The sequence below is a fragment of the Myotis brandtii genome, unplaced genomic scaffold (genome assembly GCF_000412655.1).
Source record: "Myotis brandtii unplaced genomic scaffold, ASM41265v1 scaffold712, whole genome shotgun sequence".
NCBI lineage: Eukaryota > Metazoa > Chordata > Mammalia > Chiroptera > Vespertilionidae > Myotis > Myotis brandtii.
The window spans coordinates 790,683-796,682 of NW_005370798.1; the positions used below are offsets into that span (position 1 = coordinate 790,683).

At 36.0% G+C, this 6,000-nt stretch overlaps 1 long non-coding RNA gene across 1 annotated transcript in view; it reads left to right on the top strand.

Moving 5' to 3' along the window:
• The window catches only part of LOC102238742, a 584,126-nt gene that overhangs the window by 411,624 nt on the left and 166,502 nt on the right, over positions 1 to 6,000 (top strand). The window lies entirely within an intron of this gene.

The following is a 6,000-nucleotide window of genomic DNA, read 5'->3' on the forward strand; positions in this document are numbered from 1 at the left end:
TGAGGCCCCATAAACCAATGCATTAAGGAATATGCAACCATGATACTATCTCATTAATTTAGGAATATAAAAGTATTTTGTGGGCCTATTAATTAATAACAACATAATATTTTAATTTAACATCTTTGCTATGGTATGACTCTGAATGTGTGGCCTTATCTGCTGAATATGTGTCACAAATACAAATATGTATGTGTGATTGAACCTGACTGATGTAGAATTAATTAACCAGGAGAAGAGAAAAATCAAGGAGTATCTAAAAGGTGTTCTTATTTTGATAAGGTGCTAATGTAAAGATGATAATTAGAAATGTTCTGTGCATTCTTGGGTATTGAATTCTTGCTTCCAGGATACTAATTTCTGTTCAATGTAAGGACAGATTTTTCTAATAATAGCAATTTAAAAATAGATGGGACTGGACCATAAGATCATGACCAACCTGTCACTAAGGCCATAAAGCTGTGGCTGATGAGCCATTAGTTGGAGTGTTATGGTTAGGTTTCAAGCACTAAAGAGAAGGATTATAATTTTTAGTAATGTGGTCTTGTTTTCATAATCAGATTTGCCAATTCTTAATTTGCCAATATATTTTCTAGCTTTTTATGTTTTGGAAAAATGTAAAAATTAAATCCCAAAATGTCTGAAATAAACCAATTGCCATATTTGAAAAAGATAATTGAAAAGTGATTTTACTTTGGGCAGTGGACAGGCAGTGCAATATACAGATCATGTATCATAGAAATGTACACTTGAAACCTATATGATTCTATTAAGCAATGTCACCCCCAATAAATTTAATTTTGAACAAGATAACATTTACACTAAATGTGTAGTTTCCTATATAATAATATTTATTATTAAGGCCTTTCTTGACTTATTACTACACACTCTTCATTTGTTAATACTTGTTTTATATAAAGTATTATCCCAGAAATTTACTTGGCTTTGAGGATAGAGATAGACCCAAACCTCATAGAGTATACCGATTTGTGGGGGAGACAGACAGTAAACTAATGAGCAGGTGAACAAAATAAATAATCACAGATTATATTATAAAGATGATAAAAAGGGTGATGAATTGAAAAGAATAGCAAGAACATTTCAAATAAGGTGATCAGGGAAGAACTTTCAGAGGGGTTCACATTTAACCTGAACCCAAAGTATAAGAAAGGATCAGGTTCTTTACATAATCTTATGAGTTATTAATCCACTCAATAACCCTATGAGTTTACAGTTATTGTTGTCTTAATTTCATAGAGGAAGAAATGGAGGGTTAATAAAGACTTACCTACACAAGATTAAAAGCCAGAGAGTGGTAAGTTTGGGCAGGGCCCCAACTTGGTAAGATGCCTGAGCCTGTTTGAGCTGGAACCAATGGACTTGAGTTCTTTGGTCCCTACTGACTCTGCCTTCCTGTGACTGAACTCAGCACACACGGACAGAGTGAACACATGGGGACAGGCTGCTTTCTTTCTGTAGGATGTTGAGTTCACTGCTAATTTCAAGACTGCTCAACTGTAAGGAAGGGTCGGAACACTACAGCTCAGAAATAGACCTTAAAGCAGATGGAACCAGTTACAGTTTTTATTTTGGACATCAATTGTAGTGGATCCCCAGTCTTGATGAAAGGCAATCCATTCCCCAGTATTCTTTAGTGCCACTTTGATATTGCCAATATGTGATAATTGCACTAGTCTAATAAAAGTCATTTAGCTATCCAGAAGGAATGTCACTGCTAAAGACAAGCAATGTTTTTCCCTTTGGGTTTAATCATCGTTTTGGCAAGGAGCAAACCTGGATGAGGAACAGACCTGTGGAGTCATCCCAGCCACCTCTGCGAGTGTGTGACATTTGAGGAAGTTATTTCATTTCTCTTAAACTCAGTTTCCTCATCATGTTCAAAGAATTTCTGACAGTGATAGTGACAAATCTGTTAAAAACCAATATCATCTCCATATTTTAGAAAGTTAACAGAAACAGCAGTTGTAACTTTAAGAGTCAAAATTTGTACACAAATTGATCATTAGGGAAGAATGCCACCTTCAGAGAGGGCTACCTAAAGGGAGCATAACACATCTGGTAGGTATCCAGCAAATGAGGGAATCAGCAAGGCCGATAGAGAGGGTTATAGAAAATATCATTGGTGCAAATTGCCCCCAAAATAGAAAACATCAGACAAGTTGTTAACTTCTTCTTTTGAATGTTTACTGACAATTCTTTAAATCTGTTTATGCCTTATGTCAGCATTATATATTTATTTGGCAAAATCTCACTCTCATTATAAATTCAGAACACACACACACACACACACACACACACACACACACACATGCACACTACCATTACTTTGAGAATGATACATGTATACCACTAATACACACATCCTTACAATAAAACTTTACAAAAGTATATTTCACTTTAGGAAACCAAAGAACTGTGTCCTAGATATTACTTGCTCTTGTGCATAAGCTCATTGGGTATTCTTACTGAAGGATAAAGCTTTTCAAAGGACTCCTGGTCTACAAATCATACAAGATTAATGCGATCTTCGTGTACTCAACATATTGATTTTGAGTTATTTCTAAAAGCTGGTATTCTCCTAGGCATGTGGAATTCAAACTAGGCATAAGACATTGTTTCTGTGCTCAATAAACAAAGTTTTGATATGCAAAAGATGTCAAGCACACACTTTCTGTTATTGCAATGGTATTGAAATAATGCAAATAGTGAGCACCTCCTCTGTGTGTAACTATAAGGCAAGGGCTTTACACGTGTTACTCAAGTCTATTGTATTTCACAATGCCAAGGGGCACTACTTATCCTCTATGTTATGTAAATGGTGGCCCTTGAATTATGGAGTGTGATGGTTATCATCTATTTTGCTTAATTATCATAGACATTACATAGTTTTTGTTATCCCTTTTTCTAAGGTGAGAACAGTGAGCCTCAAAAACATTAAATTCAGTTATTAAATGGCAGCATTGGTTTGAGATTGAAATCTGAATGATGATAAAACCACAATAATTTAATTACTCCATGAGGTCTATTGTAATAATATTACCAAATGGCACATAATTCATAATTTAAGTACACCGAGGTTCTTTTACAAGTGAAGTCTTACAATAGAGGCCATTTATAGCATTTCTCTTATGAGAAAAGTGGTGCTTTGCATCTGCTCTCAGCTAGGTGAATACACAAGCAGGAGTTCCAGCCACTTTTGAAAAGATGAACATTCACATGTTGAGGAGCAATGTAGAATTTTTTCTTAACTTTCTCCTTCTAGAGAACTACCCAGGAAGCCTCTCAGGAGTAGTGTATATCAGTCACAACTATGTATACCTGTGAGTTTTTTTCCTTGCCATATTATAGAAATAAGAAAACAAACACAAAACTGATGACAGGATTAGTCCTGTCATTCTAAAATTTTAGAATTTACAAATGAAAAGTTTACCTCCTATGGAATCTGATAAAGGCATACACTGGTTTTGTTTTTTTTTGTTTTTTTGTCTGAACCATTACACTTATCATTTCTTATTGTTTATTTTTCCAGCACAAGAAAAGAGAATTTTATTTGAACACGAGAGGCCTGGTGCACAAAATTAATGCACGGGTGGGGTCCCTAGGCCAGGCCAGTGACCAGGGCCTATCGGGGCCATCTCACCCAGTCCCAATCAGGGCCAGGCCTGCTGGAGCCTGACAGCTGCTGGCTGCCAGACAGGGCCTGCCAGCTGCCAGCCTGGGCCTGCTGGACAGGGGCGGCGGGGGATGTGGTGAGAGGGGCTGCGGGAGTTTTGCTGGCTGGGGGGTGGGACCAGGGGAGATTGGCTGGCTGTGGGAGGTTGGCTGTGGGAGCACACTGACCACCAAGGGGCAGCTAATGTGTTGAACGTCTGCCTACTGGTGGTCAGTGTGCATCATAGTGACTGGTTGACCAGTCGTTCTGGTTGTTCAGTCATAACGGCCGCTTAGGCTTTTATATATATAGATAGGAAAAGTTGATGTGATATGTGTGTGTGTGTTTAAATTGTTAATTGATTTGAGAGAGACAGAGAGAGAAAGAAAGAGAGAGGGAAGGAGGGGAAGAGAGAGAGGCATCTCGCAAACATTGATCAGTGTCCTCCCATACATGCCCTGACAAGTGATCAAACCCACAACCTTGGTGTGTGCCCTAATAGGGAATCTAACTAATGACCCTTTGGTGCATGGGTGATGCTCAACCAACTTTGCCACACTGACCAAGGCAATGTAAATATATTTTTAATGGTGAAAAATATCAGTTGCATGGATGGATAGAGGTTAAAAGGATATAAGACACATAAAAATGTAAAGAGTAGACTTCAATGTCATGAATCACAATTTGTTATATTCTAGAATTGGAGATGGAGTATACAGCTCTAGTTATACTATACCCACATTCTCAAATTTTTCCACCCACACAATTTACACTTTAGAATATAACCAACATAGTTCATTAATTCTAACCTTCTTTTTAATGTTTAATACTTGATGGAGAGAAGCTGTGATATTTCAAAAGAAAAAAGGAGTGGTGATGATTATTCAACAAGGGAAAAATTACCTTTATTTAAATACACATTAAAATATGTGTAACTAAAATGTTAATGTAGTTACTTAGCAAGAGAAAAAGAACACCAGCTTAATTAGTCCAAGAGAGTAGTTCCTTTGACATAATCATGTTTTGTGTTTTTTATCATAGTTTTACTTTTCTGTTGCTGCTATCCACATCTTTATGCCCCAAACAAGGGGGATGCAAATATTCTAGGTGTGTGAGCAAATTGGGAAAGTGTTATTTGAGTAAACTCATTGACTATTTCTGGAAAGCATCTCAAAGCATGTGCTATGGAACAAATTAAAACATAATAAATAAATAAATAAATAAATAGTTTGGAGGGTTTGGCTAGAAGTAATGACAAATATTTATTCATGGGTCTTAGAGTTTGCAAATTGAAAGCACACATGGGCCAAACCAAGAAGTGTTCTGAGGAGAAAGTTAAAATCGTTAGTATTTATAATGAAAGTGAATCACAAGAGAAAAAGGAGTCTTGCATTCTTAGTTATTTGATTGGTCCATTGTGATGAGTCAACTACTATGGATAATTATGCTGACAAATTTCAGGAGGTTGTCAAGAGAGGCGTCAGGCAGTCTGGTGACTTCGATGTTTTCTTTGAGATCTTAGGCTTGATTGGAATACACCACTAATAATGATGATCTGTATAATGTCAAATGTAGGACTCAAGAGTTACAGAAAGTTTAATAGTTCAAACATTAAATATATATTGATTGTTTTTCCTCAAGTTTCGAGTTCTGTCAATAATTTAGCAGTAAGGCTGGGAAAAAAGTCCCCCTCAGTTTTTTTCTAAATTCACTCTTTCCTCAATACCATGGTGAGGCAATAACTCTATAATTAGGTAGATAAAAATTTTCACTCTTTTAAGTCTATGAAATAAATCATGATACAGGTCAAGAAAATATTGAAAAAATACTACATTGTATTTAGCTTTCCTCTAAGACAGTGGTTCTCAACCTTCCTAATGCTGCGACCCTTTAATACAGTTCTTCATGTTGTGGTGACCCCCAATTTCATTGTTACAAATTGAACATAATTAAAGCATAGTATTAATCACAAAAACAATATGTAATTATATATGTGTTTTCCGATGGTCTTAGGCGACCCCTGTGAAAGGGTCCCGACCCACAGGTTGAGAACCGCTGCTCTAAGATAAAGATTAATTAAATTTTGTCTACTGTGATTATCTAAATTGACCTAACATTGATTACTAGAGTTTCAAATATATATGTGTTATTAAATATAATAAATTCTTTTTGAATATAAATTAATATGGCTTATCAAAGCCTAGATTTACCCTTCCCTCAAAAAATTGCTTTGCTCTTTTACAACTCACATTAAATGGTATTGACGTTTTCCTTGAATTACTTAATATGTTTTGGTGGTGTTCTCATAACCAGATTTTATATTTTTT